The sequence below is a fragment of the Acomys minous genome (genome assembly GCF_964271855.1).
Source record: "Acomys minous genome assembly, chromosome: 9".
Taxonomy (NCBI): domain Eukaryota; kingdom Metazoa; phylum Chordata; class Mammalia; order Rodentia; family Muridae; genus Acomys; species Acomys minous.
In genome coordinates, this window is record NC_140490.1 from 20,633,639 (window position 1) to 20,650,184 (window position 16,546).

Here is a 16,546-nt window from a genome sequence, read left to right on the forward strand (position 1 = left end):
AGATCTCAGCTCTGGGGTCTGCCTGCCTTCCTAAAGCCACCATGTACCACTCTGTTCTATACCTGCTGTGTTCCACTGCTCTGCAATCCTCTCTGCCTCGATGATGCTCGGTGTGGTCCTTGCTCAGGCCTATCACAGTTCCTGTTCCTTCTGGGCTGGTTGTCACATATCTGTTCCATCATCTGTCTTTGAGCTCCACCTTGATTCCCTCTCATCAGAGACACCCTAGGAAACAGCTCTTCCCATGCAGCCTGTGGGCTGGTTTTACCTTTCCTTTATATCAGTGTCGGGAAGAATTTTCAGCTTTCCTGAACTGCAGGAGTTTGCTGATACCGTGACCTTATCATCTGCTCCATGGCAAGTTATTGGGGGGTCATTCGCCCCATTTTGTCTCTCCATGAGAGAATACAGACATAGACAGACGGTTCAGCAGGAGTGTTGTCTGTAATTCACACTGCACACTCAGTTCAGAGAAGAGAGTTGAAATCAGAGCAAACCCTCAGTCAAACTTTAAGGAAATCAGCAAGCAGTAAGGATGGAAAGAGGAGTCCCTGTGGTGTGAGCTGTGGGGCAGTATTGCCACCACTGAAGAGGGTAGGGGGCTGAGTGTAGGTACCAACTATGAGAAGATGCATGCACGCTGCAGACAGCAAGTGTGAGGCTGGGGGATGTTATACTACTAGACCAAGTCAGACAGGCAGTGATGGACAAAGTTGGAATCTGAAGCCAGAAGAAGACCCAAGAGCTTGTTCCATTTACATTGCCGCCAGCTCAGCCCTCACCATGTTACTCCTTCCAAACTATATGTTGTCAAGATTAGGCAAGTGTACTTCTACCCAGACATAAATTCTATTGAGCTGTCTAACCTGCCAGCAGATACCAGCATCAAGCTTCTATCCCCTGTTTTCCCAGAGAGATCTGTGTTGCTGCTACTCCATGGTGTGGTGCCTCAACACCACCCTCATGGGCCTCAGAAACAATAAAATTACCATACTCTGTGTAATTTTCCTGACAACCGCTTTGCCAGTCTTAGAGCTGAGAGAACAATGCAGCTACTATGCTAAGGACATCTGTGATCTAAGCAGTGACAAATAAAAGGGTAAATCCAGATACCACCAGTCTGTGCTGGGCATGTCCTCAGTGTGCCTGGCATTGTTTCCCAAAAGCAGAGCCATGAGCTCTGACACAATTGTTTCATCATTATAGCACTAAACATTGAAATCACTAAGCATGGGAGTAATTTGGGTTCTTTCTTATTTTGAACCTGAGAGGAACTCCTCTGTCCTACCACCCTGTCTGAGATCTTTTCCATAGACTATTAAACATTCGATCATATACTGATTGTACCACAGCAGTTAGTATAGTAATAAAACAATATGCTAACTGACCACAATTACTGTAAGTTTCTGTAACTTACACATTTATACACCATGATTGTGTAATATGATGCCAACATTCAATACCATGAATCCCATCATTAGTCTCTGTTGTAGTAGATAAGAGTACATAAAATGGGTATGTTACAAGCATATACTGTGCATAGGGTGCAGCAGAGTGTGTCTGCTGTGCTAATATCTACATTGTTCAACCCCATCCCCCAGAATATTACCCTGTAATATACGTCCCACAGTCCCAAGGTAAATACCTCCATGTAATATATTTTATTTCTATAATTTTAGAAACAGCAATGATAAGACAGACTTTCGCCTTCTGAAATGGTTAGATGCAGTTGTATCATATGGAGGAATGCTACAATTACATCAACTTATTACTAGGAAATATAGACTAAATAAAACATACATCCCCCCGCCGCCACCTCATCAAAGCCACACTAAGCCACTCATCCATGTTTCTAGAATAATGTTCATTCTCTTTAGTATTATTTTTAGTTTAGCATTGCTGTGCTACATTATGTCATACTTTCCATGCTATTCTGATATCAGCATCGAAGGAACGTGGTGCATATGCTATATTCAAAGTTAGATACTAAGGCTTGAGTCCCAGCTCCACACCTCGCTCCTTGTGGGATTTGTTAAAAACACCTAATAGTTTTCAGCATCAGCATCTCCATCTCAGTAATGGAGTTCATAACAAACATCTCACAATGCTGCTCTGCTTTAAAAAATGCAGTCATTCTTCATCGGGTACCATGTCTAGTTGCACAGGATGTATGGTACAGTGAACTCAGTAATTAGAGGGCACTGCTGTAATTACTTTGCTATTATGTTAATACCGCATACTCATCATTCAAATGCTAATAGACACATCAAACTACTTAGATAAAACATAACTCTTTAATATACAGACAGTTATGTGTGTGTGTGTGTGTGTGCTTGCACGTGTGCATACATGAGCATGCACATGTGTGTGCACAGGAGTGCATGCATACATAGACATATTTTTACAGCAGCCAGAGACTCCTGATAGATGTTTTCCTAGATAACTCTCTCCCTTATTTTTATTTTATTATTGTATATATGCATGTATATATAACTGTGTATATTTACATATACAATAAATTATGCATGAAGATGGCTATATGAGCAGAATATATATATTCTTTTCTGTCTCTGCTATAGTAAGGTTGGAAAACAAGTAGTTTTTAAGAAGGATTTTTAATTATTTTGGGGTAAAATACCCCTTGGAAAATCCTGCTAAAGCAATAGATCACCAGAAACAGAAATACCCTAACTTCAGAGATTGCAAGAACATTAGAGCAACCTCCTACAAATATATACTTCGAAGCCTTGCCTTGATTTACTGAGTGTAATGGAAGCTGCCTGGGGGGTTAGTCACAGTGTCTGGGGTACAAGTGTTTGGTGGGAAGGAGCTGGAAGGGACAAGGCAGTTGTAATGTAAGCAAAGAGGCAAGGGAGCCAAACTTGACTGCAAAGCTGAGTGAATTCATTACACTGGGTGCTCGATTTTCCATCTCTTGCTTCTTATTAATTGCTGAGCTCTTTACAATGAGGGTTTTCTTAATCATTTCTCTGAGTTTGACATATAATCTCAACTATGCCATATTTCCTAGATTCCTTCCGTGATGGATGAATGGGTCAGATGAATGTGTGTATCTGAGCAGGTTGGATAAAACAGCATTCTTAGAAATCAAAGGACTGCTTCCCACACAGAGCGGTATTTTCTCAAGACCACACAAAAGCACTCACAGGTGCTGACAGTAGCCTGTGGTCAGACGTTCTCAGGGGGGGAAGCGTGAGGCTTGGAAATGAAGGGTTAAGGAATACGAGAAGGCTGACCAGCTGAAGAGCACAAAGCCGAGGTAGCAGCACCTCAGACCATTGATGCTTTACAGCCTTGAGGACCAGACTCAACCATACGCACCTGCGTGCATCTATGATGGAAAACACATATTCCTGAATGACAAAGAGGTTGCCAGGAAGAGGGAGAGAGGAGAAGAAGCCTGGTACATAGTATTAAAACTTATAAGCTGAAGAGATGGTTTGCTAGGTAAGAGTGCTTCTTGTACAAGCCTGAGGCTCATTCGGCTCCTCTTCAGTCACATAAGATGCCAGCTCAGACATGCCTGTAACCCCAGCTCTGGGGAGGCAGAAACAGGAAGATCGCTGAAATTAATATCTGGCTAGCCTAGCTGAAAGATGCAGAGATCCAAGTTCAGCAAGAGGCTCGGTCTCCATGGAATAAGGGAGAAAGCCACATAGCGAGACACTGGATTTCTCCTCTGGTCTTTGTACATGTGTGCGTGGATTCACGGAACCCCCCCCCCCACACACACCCGCACGTGTACACATACATATATACTATACATACATAGACATTTGAAAATATAGGCTTGAGTTTTATGTCAAAAGCATTAAGAAAAAATGGAAAGCAGTTATTAACAAATGAAGCCATGAAGTTTAGGGATCCATAGAAGTTAAGAGTTGCACCTTTTACCGTTAAGAGCCATTTTTCATCTGAGCATGTTCTTTTGTTCCCCCCTCAGATATCTTTCCTGACCCTGTTCAACAAGATGAGTTCCTCAGTCTGTATATCTCAGCATAGTCACGTGTGACTGTCTGACAATTATATTTCTATCAGAGTTAAGTTGACATCAAGGCACTCATAATATAAATGGCCTCATTAATACCGATAACAATGATGGCACGGAGGAAGACGGAGTGTGTCAGTCATTATTGCTGTGATAAATGCCTGAGGAACATAAAGGAGAGGTGACATATCTTGGCTCATGGTTTCAGAAATGTCAATCCTCTTGGAGCTATTGCTTCGGGTTTGAGGTGTTGTAGAACACCATGGTGGAGGAGGGGCAGGTGAATGAACACTGGTTCTCTCAAGGCACCAGGAAGCAGAGAGAGAGAAGGGTCAGAGTCAAACTGTACAGTTCTTTCCTTAGGTGCTACCTCCTAACACTCCCAGTAAGGCCACTGAATTACCAGCCTGTCAGTGAGCGAGTGACGCACTGATGAGGCCAGAGCACTCATGTTCCAATTATATCACTGAATCTCCCACAAAAGAGGCTCAGGGGACACTTTGTAGACATCACAGGGATGCAGCACCATTGAGGAGATAAGCATGAAGAATTCAATGCTAAACCTTCAGACACTAATCATCACTGTGCCGTATATACCAGACTCATTCCAGTATCTAGGATGAGACTTGAGCGGGATAGGCAACTATCTGTGGTCTCAAGACAGAGTCTAGACAGCTTGAATCAAGGACTTCCATCTGAACAACTCTATCATGAAATCCTTACCCTGCATCCTTTTCCCTGTGGAGCCAGGGTTACTCCCATGTCAGATAAGAAGAATATAGTCAATCCTGCGCACCCTGTGTGTAATTAGCAGCCAAAGCAGCACTACATCCTTCAAATGCCAAACGCAGTGCCAGACCTCCTGCGGCCAGTGCTATACAACTACTAATGTTCTGGCTCAGTCAGTGCTTACTTCCCAGTAGCCACTGCCTCCCTTGGGAATGTCCTCACTGGACTCTGGGGTGGGACACAGAATTATTTAGTGCAGGGCTAGCTGGAGGGGGTCCTGCTAACACCCAAGAAATTTCCAATGAGAAAATGTTTTTAGGGAAGAAATTTAGGGGTCAGAGACATTAGCCAACCCCTTGGGCCCCTGGCGCGCGCGCATGCACAAACACACACACACACACACACACACACACACACACACACACACACACACACACTATTATGTATTACATGTAACTTACTTTACATATAACCAAGAAAACTACTTATCCATCTTCTCCAGACGTAAAGAACTTGGCTCTGATGGATGGTCTCATTCTTCTCTGTCTCTGCCTGCCTGTCTGTCTGTCTCTGTCTGTCTGTCTCCCCATATTTAAATTAATTACAAACTACAAAGCTCTTTAACATGCACAGTTCCCTAATGCTCTCCCTACAGACAGTAGGTGTATTATCTGGGGCTGACAATACCCCACAAGTAAAATAAAATCAGACCAACAGCACGAGTCCCAAATCAGTACCTGTACCTGTCATGTGCATGGGCCACCGTCCTGTTATCACTAAAAGTAAAGTCAGATCTCTTTGTCCTTCTTGCCATGTGACTACACTAAATAAATATTTTTTTCTGCTTTCACTTAAAAAAAATTAGAGTCGGTCAAAGGATCCCATCAAACACTGTCCTTCGCCCCAGCATCTCTTAACCCATAAGAATGGATGATCCAAGGATTCCCAATGTGGTCTTTCCTGGCAAGGTGGCATGTAGGCATTTCCTTTCTCCAATCTGTCATCTTCCAAATAACTCATTTGTTTGCTGGCCTTTTATATCTAGATATACGTTCTTTTATGGGAAAGAGCAAGAGCAGGGAGAACTTCCATCCAGCTCTGGTTCCACTACACTGTAGTCTTAACAAAGGTAGAGTACTTAGGAGCTTCAGCCTTTCCTACTAGTTCAGGGTACATTGTTCCGGTCCATCTGCCCTGGCTGTAGAATGGAAAGAGCCTTCTGGATATAGCTATTTAGGCACTATGGTTTGGAGTGCTAGTGGATCCCAGTGTTCATACCCGTGCCAAGCAGTGATCTGGAAGAGATAAACTGCTGTTATTCTCCCATATGGATGCCCAGCAAAGTGCCAACTGTATAAAGAAATGATTCCGGCTGATATATGCCTATTCCACTTTTGCTCACAGCCAGCTGCCTTCTGGAATTACACAGTAGCACAGATCTACCCATCATCCTTAGAGTATAAAATAACACACAAATTCCTGTTCCAGCCTCAGTCCTGCCCACCCAATAAGCCTGTGTTTCTGGTTAAACAAGGTATACTTCATCTTCTCAAGCAGCTAAGCATGGTTGGAGGAACAGAGCACCAGTTCAACACATTGAATCCATGACCATGTGATTTAAACAGGCATTGCCCCATAACACAGCGATTTCACTGTACTCGCAAGAGTTTGGCTTTCCCCATCTCAAACACCCATACCTCATACAAAGAACAGAAGTGTCATATGGGGATGCTGCCATTGCCCACAGAATCTACAAAGCCATCTCATCTAATTCTCTCTGTCCCCTCTTGGCCTGTCATCAGGAAACATCACTATCCTATCAGAGATAATCCTTCAGGTGCCTGTTTCCCATTCTTTCATAGCTGCTCCTGGCAAGGCTCCTGAGTGTTTGCCTGCCTCTCTTGCAGCATGGTCCTACTTCTGCACAGGATCATCCCTGTGCACAGCCAGCCCTCATGCCCCCATCGTAAGTCTCCTATAGGGAGTTAGGAGATTCCTCAGTAGGTATAGTACATGCTACATAGTATCCTTATTTTGGATCTTCAGGGTGTATGCAAAAGCCAGGTGAGATAACACACATCTGTAACCTCAGCATGGTAGCAGGCAGGGGACCAAGTGGATCTCAGGAACTTGATACCTAGCCAGTCTAGTCAAAACAGTGAACTCCAAGTTCAGGGGAAAACTATCTCTGAAAGTGAGCCATAGGATAAGACATCTAATGTTGTCCTATCCTCCATATGCACATCATAGTAACCTTGTGTATATGTGTTTTGTGTGTGTGTGTGTGTGTGTGTGTGTGTGTGTGTGTCCAAGCATGAACACACACACACACACACACACACACACACACACACACACACACACACAGAGACCCTCTCCCTTGAAGCCCATCTGCTTTTATCATTAGCCACTTCTGTTCTTCTCAGGCTACTTGTCAGGACACCCCATCTCTGTCATCTGATGACATTGTTTCCCCAACCTATGCTAGGATGGATTCCTCCACTTCTGTGCTAAGGACCCTGTGAGGCATTCAGAACCTCAAGAGCCAAGTTTATCATCTGTGTCCCTACCCCTTTCTTATTCATCTTCTTGGCTTTCCTTCATTTGCCTGTCCCAGCTTCCTATCTCCCTTCTCCCCTCCCTACCAGCTTTTCCTTTTCCTCTGCCACTGGATGTTCTTCCTCCATGTGCTCACAACATAACCTCCTGTATATCCCAGTACCCATCACACATGTCCAATATATCAATGCTTGGTACTCAGACCCTTCCATCTCTTCTCCCTTCCTAGGACTTCCCATCCTAAGCCACGGACTCAATCACCTGTGTGTTGATACCTCTCAAGCTTGCCTACCCCCACTGGGCTCCCTGAACTATGCATACACAGATCCAGATGTTTTACCTGCCCTGCTGGATGTAGTCAGGCATCTCAACTGTACCATTACCCAGACACATCTGTGTCCTTTCTTCTGTGATCTTGTTTCTCCATCTTTTCTTAGCTCACGAAGGTGCCTTGCCAGCCCCAGCAGTACACTTGAACAGACAAATCCAGATGCTTCTCTGTTGCCTTATGGCTCCTCTCCTGTTCACCCTACAGCAAGTTCCCAGAACATTCATCTGATATCTCTACAAAAAACATTCTAAGTTTGGTTGATTTGTTGTTTTGGTAATGGCGGGGGTTTTTTTTTCTATTATAGTAGGAAAACATTTCATCTCCATGCTAGTCTATGTACAAGCCATGGAAACACGTCACCAAACAACTAAAATATCCCAGTCTAGGGATCTTTGCTACTCCTCACTGCAATCCACATCCCTCAACCCACTTTCAAAGACAGATCCCCTTGTCACATGCTGACTTTGCACAGGAGGTACACGAAGGCGTGAAGCCAGCTCACCCCGAAAATGTAAAAACCATTCTATGGATCAGTGAATAGGTACACAGGAAGATGGCTTGATAGATGTAAAGAAAAGAGAGAGATGAGAGAGATATGGGGATTCCACTGAAAATTATCTCACTCCTTTGTGTATTGAGCACCTTGTGATAAATTTCCAATATTAAAAACTTGAAAGCAAGTATTGCTTTTCTCTTTAAGGAAATAAAAGCATAAATCTTCCCCTGGACTCTCAAAACCACAGCTCTTCCCTTGCCTCCCTGCCCACCCTTCCTGTATCCCTCTTTTCCTTCTACACAAACCAGTACATCCTTTCACACACAAGTCTTCCTCCTGCCCCAGCGCCTTGGTGAGGCTACTTGCTCCTCTGCCTGAAATTGTCTTTCCCAGGTCTCATGCTACCTGGCACCCCCGTGCTGTGTGGGTGACAGCCTCTACGTGACTGTACCAGGGAGATCATCTGGAACCGCCACGCCTAAGTGACTTCCTATCTCCTCCTGGGCTCCATTCCCGAGACTCCTAACGACTGTCTGCTTTGTCTTCACCATGGAGACCAGTTGTGTCAAAGCAGCAGTTTGGTTTGTCTTATTTACTCTCGGGTCTCAGCACTTGTTCAAGGACCACGAGTGAATGACTGTCACAAGCACCACCACTAGGAAATGAGTCACGAGAAGATTGGCACCCATGGCCTCCGTCTCCCTGCTTTGTACAGCATGGATGACACACGCTCCCTAACTCTTTGGTCTCCAAGTTTGCCTTCCAAATGGTTTATTTCATAGTTTCCATTTGAAACATGCTGATTGTGCTCTAGGCGCCATGACTACATAGAGGTTGCCCATAAAGGGCCCCAGTAAGCTTAGTTTTATTTCCAGTTTACTGAGGGACATGGAGGCCTGGTGTGGGACCATGGTCCTTTGAGCCCTCACCAGGGCTAGTCAGCAGCAGAGACTGGCTTGCTGCCCCTCCTACTTGTATGACGCAGTGCACTCCACTAGCTCAAAAGAAGGGCACAGGCTGCACATGCACACCATCGCCCCTAACCCCTGGCTTTATTTCAGTGCGTGAGGCTCCTTGGTGGCTCTCAACTATTTCTTCCCTGCTGTCTCCAATTTTGGTGCATCTTTTCAATCCACACCATTGTGACACAACACAGAAACACCCTCAACATCTTCCCTGTATCGACAAAGTTATATCAAAAATGGAGTCTTTTTTTTTTTTCTTTTGAGTCTTAATAATGTTCAGGAGAAAGGGAGTGAGTTTGGAAGGTCAGCTCTGCATTCAAGTAAAGGAAACGCAAACTTCCAAGGCCTGGAAAGAACATGAATGCCAAGATCCAAGACAACAGGGCTGGTGGCACAGGCCTGTTGGATAACGCCACCAACTACTCTAGAGGCTGAGTCAGGAGGATTGCAGGTTCAAAGTCTCCCTGGACTACAGGGAGAGGTAAAGGCTAGGCTGCTAAGGTTGACACTCTACCTCATAAGGGAGAAGCGGGAAAAGAACGACAACAACAATGGGGTGAGGGCTAGGAATACAGCTCAGAGGTAGTTGCTTGTCGGGCATTCATGAAGCCCTGCACTCCATCTCCAGGACTGGGGGTGGGGGGGTGGGGAGGAGGGGAAGCCAAATAGGAAGCATTGTTTACATGCTTGTTACATACTCAAATGTGTCACCAAAACATGCTGACTGCCCCAATGGCTGATATTATGGTGAAGGTGCAGGGGTGGTGTGGAGTGGTGTGTGTGTGTGTGTGTGTGTGTGTGTGTGTGTGTGTGTGTGTGTAACATCCATCAAAGCCCACCGACTCACCTATCTCCTTCTCTGGTTTCCCAAGAAAAACTCTGTCCTTCTTTCCCAGATGTCTTCACCTCCCCAGCCATATGGGACAACAGGTGGCATTGTGGCCTGGCCATTCTGTAGAGGAAGCCACACACTAACTGGAAGCCAGCAGGTAGTTCCAAAGCCCTCTCTGGCAATCCCCCAGTCCCATCCATGCTTCATCTGATCTACCTGTCACATCTTCTCCCTCTTTTCCCTTCCTCATCGTTAGCAAGCCTTCCCTGAAGGGACAGCCTGTAGCTCAGATCAGCACCCTATCCTTCATGGCAGGTAGCGGGTACCATCTTGTGGTACAGTGGTAGGCACATGAGCCAAACACATGTCAAAAGGAACTTGAGATGAAAGACCTCTTTTGGCTCACAGTTTCAGGTGTTTGTGGTCCTTGTTACTACTGGTTCTGGGCCAGCAGTGAGGTCAGCATATTATGATGGTGAGAGTATGTGGAGGAGGAGAATGGACAGGAAACAGAAAGCACTGGAGACCAAGTATCACTCCTAAAGAAATGCTTCTATTGACCAAATTCCTCCAGCTGGGCCCCCACCTACTAAAGTCTCTGCAATTTTCCACTGAGGGGCCAAGCACTCCGCACACACATCTGTGTACCGTGGTACCATACTCAGAGACAAAGCCTAACAGAGATCTTCTCCTTCGTAAGCAATGGATAATAAAAGGCCTCCTTCCAGGATAATCATAGGGAGTAAGTGAGATCAAAGGGGTCAAAGATCACCATGATGCCATGCACACAGGAGGCACTCATGAACAACACCCACTAGCCAACGTTTTGGTGTAGATTCTGCACAATAGGACCATTTGTTCTTCAGCATCTTAGGTAATTCCATGGCTCTCTCCTAAATGTCCTGGGGTTCTCTGTCTCCAGCAAGGGGTGCTTTGAGACCTCAACTGGCCCCTTGTTTTGGCTCATCTTGCTCTCCCAGCATTCCCATAGTGCTAGCTCGCAGCTCCCCATCCCTGCCACCCACATACTGGAGCTACTCCTTCAAATGCTCAAAAATGTTTCCAACCACTCAGATGCCATCTGAAATGAAGGCAGGCCCCTGACCCACGGATGTATATCAAACCCATTTTGGTGAAAGTGTGAGGCATGGGGCCTGACAAACACCTCATAATCTGCCTAATGAATTGCAGTTTGGGGCTGCTTTGGTTTCAAAGAGAATGAAATTATACTTAGATCTGGTAATAGGATGTCAGCTGGTAGAGGCACCATGTTTTTTCAAAGGACCAGGACTTTGGAAAAAAATTCCCCCCACCCACCCATAAGAATTAAAACTAATCTTTATTTGTAAACTCACTAGATGATGGGATTAGAAATAGTTTGAACTGAGTCTTTTCCAGTCACCAGCAACCTAACACTGGGACGATTATGCAATTGTGACTCAATCAGTCCTTCAGAATGCTACTTCCAAACATGATGGAAATTAAAGCAAAGATTTCCTAAATATTTGAAATTGCAACTTTAAAATTAATTGAACCCATTTGCTAGCTGGTCACCAGTTCCTTATTGGAGCTGATGATTTTGCTACAAACATTTATTTGGGGAAACTATAGGGAAGAAATCTATAGTTTATATTTGTGTGTGTATGTGTGTGTGTGTGTGTGTGTGTGTGTGTGTGTGTGTGTGTGTGTATGAACCAACCAGTCCACAGCCCATGTAAAGTACAACTTTCAGAAGTTGGTTCTCTCCTTCCACTGTGTAGGAATTGAACTCAGGATATTGGACTTATCATCAACAAACACCATTATCCCCTGAGCCATCTCACTGTTCTCTACCTGGCTGAGTTTATGTTGAGATATAATTCATATGTAATGTTATTCACATATTTAAAGAATATAATTCAGTAGCTTTTTGCATATTCTTGGAGCTGGAAAATCCTCACTCAAATCTCATTTTAGAATATTTTCATCACCCTCAAAAGTAACCCAGATTCATCATCAGTCACTCCCATGCTCTCTCTGGCATCCCTGGCTTGTGGCAGCAACTAATATACTTTCTGTCTACAAGGATTTGCCAATTGTCAACATCTCAGACAAATGGAGTCCTGTAATACATGCTGCCATGTGCTTGGTATCTTTCACTTAGCATAGTGTCTCCAAGTTTTGTTACGGTGGAGGCTTCATCAACTCGTCTTTTCTTTCTATGGCTGAATAGAGATAGTCCATCACACATCACCACAGGTATCAATGCATAGACATCTGAGGCATTGTTACCTTTTGACCATTAAATTATGCTGCTAGGAAGACTCATCCAGAGACACATTTTCATTTTTCTGGCAGATATCTGGACCTGGAATTGCCAAATTATACAGTAATACCTTCTTTAGCCTTTTCAGAAACTAACACCAACATGTTTTCAAAAGTACTGGCATCATTTTACTTTAACACTAATTTCATCTGAGAATCTCCAGATGTACCAATAATTTTGACTTCTAACTATCATGCTGGGGAAGGTAGTGGTTAAAGATATTTCTTTGTGCCTTTGTTTTGCATGTCCCTGATGGTGAGTGACAAGGAATACCTTTCATGAGTGTGTTGATCATTTGAGTACTTTATTTCAAGAGCTTCCTGTTCAGATTCTTTGTCCATTAAAAATATTTATGTCACCTATAGTTTAACATTGATATGTTATAGCAGTGTTTACACATGGCTTGTAATATATAAATACATAATCTTATCCTTTGGGAGTTTATTTTAATACTTTTTGAGAGAGAGAGAGAGAGAGAGAGAGAGAGAGAGAACATAAAGTTGGATAACTAGAAGGGTCTAGGAGGAATTAGAGGAGAAAAAATATGATCAAAATATATTGTATGAAAAAAATTAATGAAAAATTCTAAAAAAGTAATAGGGGCCAAGACATAACTTAAGCATAAAGATACAAGTTCAAGTCCCCAACACCTACATAAAAATCCGTGTGTGTCCTATACACTTCTAACCCCAGTGCTGTGGAGAGCAGGCAGAAGTGTTTTCGGGGCTTTTTGGCCACTAATGTAGCTCTGGGTTCAATGACAGACCCTGTCTCAAGGAAATGAGACAGAAAGCAATAGAGCAGGGCACCTGGTACTCTTCTCTAGCCAATGGACCCTGTTGATACACACAGAGGTAGGGAGAGAGAAGAAGGGAAGGAGAGAGGGAGGGTGGAGGGAGGGAGAGAGAGACAGAGAGAGACAGAGAGAGAGAGAGAGAGAGAGAGAGAGAGAGAGAGAGAGAGAGAGAGAGAGAGAGAGAGACAGAGACAGAGACAGAGACAGAGAGAGAATAAAATAAAAAGAGTAAACTTTTATTTCTCCCTAAAGTTTCTGGCAACTATCTACTCTATAGAATCCTCTATGAAGGTTTCTAAGACCTTCAAACCCACAGTGTGTAGCTGACCTCCCATTTTCAGATTGGCCTCTGTGTAGCCCTTTCTGTGCAGTCAAGTGACAAACAGCAGCAGAAGTGACCTCTCATATTTCTACCTCTGAGTCACCTCCAACCTAGGAAACCACGCACTTCTGATTTGGCCCCTGACTTTGAACTGGTGTCATCCTCATACATGGACCACAGAAGCCTCGCTCCTGTCTACATCATCCTTAATAAACCCTTTTAGCATCCTCATCAACACCTTTCCTCCATTTGGATGCTGCTGGACACAAGCACAACAAGGACTTTCCCTCTGTAGGACACTGTGAAAAATGGCTCCACTGACGGTCCTGGAGCCTTTGTAGATCATATGTCAGCTCTGCCCTTTAACTTCTTGTTCCTCCAAATTTTAGCCTAAAACACAAGATGATAATAGTTCTTGTCCCACTGGGGTTGGGGTGAGGGGATAAATGAATTCTCTTAAAAGTCCTACAACAAAGCCTTATGCAAAATAATCATTTAGGGTTGGGGAGACACTTAAGTGGGTAAAGTGCTTACCATGGGGATCTGAGTTCAAATCCCTACAAGCCATGTAAAACTGGCAGGACTTGGTCTGTAATACCAATACTCATACAGTGAGGTAGGAGGTAGAGACAGTAGACCCCATAGAAGCTTTTGGGACAGGCAATGGCAAACAAGACCCTTTTCTCTAACAAAGTGAGCACACACACACACACACACACACACACACACTCACACCACCTTAAAAGAACTTTCACTAAATGTTACTAATAGACTAAGTATTAATATTTTGTCACCAATTAAAACTTTTCTAAAGCTTTTAAAAATATCTATAGAATAAAATTGAAATGTGTTGTTTAGGACATATGACACTCCAAGAAGCAACTTTGACAACAAACCCTTACAGCAGATACACACACACACACACACACACACACACACACACACACACACACACACCAATTCTTTCCAAGTAGTACTGCACTCCTGCCACCCACAAACATTCATAGGCTTCCTCCCTGGACAGAGGGCTACGCACTTTCTGTGCGCTGCCAACCATTGTTCTCACAACTGCCATGGGAGGGGCGTCAGATTGCTTTGGCCAGCTTCCTAGCTGAGGTAAATGAGAAGGTCAGTCTACTGTCCACCATTGAGCAATTAGGCAGTGAGGAAACCTGGACATGGTCCCAAGCCTTTTGGACACCAAGTCCTAATCTCTTGGCTCTCTCTCTCTTGAAGTTTCTGAAGAGGTGTGCACAGACAGACATTCTCAAAGTCAGTCTGGGAAGGAATTTCAAGTGCTCATTTCATGTTTATAATTCCTAAACAAAATACATCTTCCATCTGGGAAGTCTTCACGTTGTTGTCCAAACATCTGACAATTCCTGGGACTGGGACATTTTAAACACAGTCCCTGGAAGCTGGTGCTCAGCAGAAACGATTCTCCCTGAGGGTGTCTTCCATTGCTAGTGGTACTAAGGCTGATTCATCCACTTAGTTGAAATAGTGGGGTCCTAGCCACAGCTTTCTTCCTCTCCCAGATAACCCTTTGTGAGCCATTAAAGGACCGGTGGAAACACAACACAAGGGGGCCAGAGAGATGAGTACTCACTGAACTCTTAGAAGACCTGGGCTCAGTCCCTAGCACCCACGTGGTGCTCACAACTTCCATCCAGTAATACAGTTCTAGAGGATTGGTGTCCCCCTCTAACTTGTGCTGGCAGTGCACTTACACACTCAAGAACACACATGCATGTGGAATAAAAGAAAGATTTTTAAAGGAAAGAAAAAAGAACACCAGAAGAGCCACCTTCTGTAAGAAGTCACTGGGTATGTGGCACTAGTGACAGGGTGGCCATCTTGGTTTGCGGGCAGCCCATCCCTCACTGTGAGCACAGCAGGTCTCCATTACCCACAGATAATTGGTGCTGGAAAAAAACGCTGCTGCACAGGAATCCGTCACAAAGAGGGACTGCATTTCCAAAAGAATCTGAAAAACCCCAGATATTTGGGATTTTAACTTGAAAAACAAAGCTGGCGGTTATGAAAACAAGCTTATTTTACTTACTATTTAACAAAATACAGAGATTAAAACTTTTGCCTCTCATAAAATGTACAACACGGACGGAGTGTGTTTTGGTTGTGACAAATTATGTAATAGCTGAAATCGGTTTGTCTTATACTTTGGTAGCCATCGGAAGTCTCTCTCTCTCCCTCCCTCCCTCCCTCCCTCTCTCTCTCTCTCTCTCTCTCTCTCTCTCTCTCATTCTCTCTCTCATTTTTATCATTGTTCCTCAATTACTGTACTAATATTTCTACCTCAAACCATTCTCCTCAAAGCTCTCGTTGTATCTTCAGTCTGGTTAGTTCTCTTTTCTTTTAACCTGAACTGACTGATTTTTTTTTTTTTTTTTTTTTTTGTCAACGTCTGTTTCAAGAAATCAAAAATATACTGAGAGAGAGCGATTTCCCACTTCTTTCCCAGAGGCTAAGTCAACTTGGGAATGTCATGATCGGAGTTTTACCTCAATTCAGCATCTATATCAGGGGACCCAGCACTGGGGTTTTGGTTGGTACCCCAAAGATCGAGACCCTACGTTCTTGGAACAAAAGAATGGCAGTGTACAGGAAGATCAGGAATCCATGCTTTCCACTACAGAGACCTCAGAAACCCATAAAAGCAATTGTTTTTATGGGAAAACTTAGCAGAACACTGCCCAAGTCCGTTTTAAAGGCTTGAAATGCTTTGACATGTGGCAATCATTACGCGTTCTCGGCTGCCTATCTCGCTCAAGCCTCTCTTCTTCCCTCCCCCAAGGAAAACATTTCAGAGGCCTGTGCTGGCTCGTATTGTTTAGGAAGTACTTCACTGAAAGCCCCACTCGGTAACCATCTCAAGACTCAGACTTCCGGGATGCGTGTCCCGTCTTGGCATGGACACCTGAATGGGAAGCTATTTCAGATTAGAAAGGACTTGCAACTCGGCTCTGAGGTTTGCTTTAAGAAAAAGCTTATGCAACTTGAATGGTTTAGGTGGTTAAGCAGAATAGGTTGCCCTGTTTGGGCAGGAGGCTGTGTGAGCTTCATGGCCCAGGTGGAACGTGGAGGGACTTCCTAAAAGTTGAGTGGTGTGAGTCAAGAGGAACTGTCTGCGATGTTTCAAAGACATGCCATGTTCCTCGGTACCAGCATGCGCCTTTCAGGT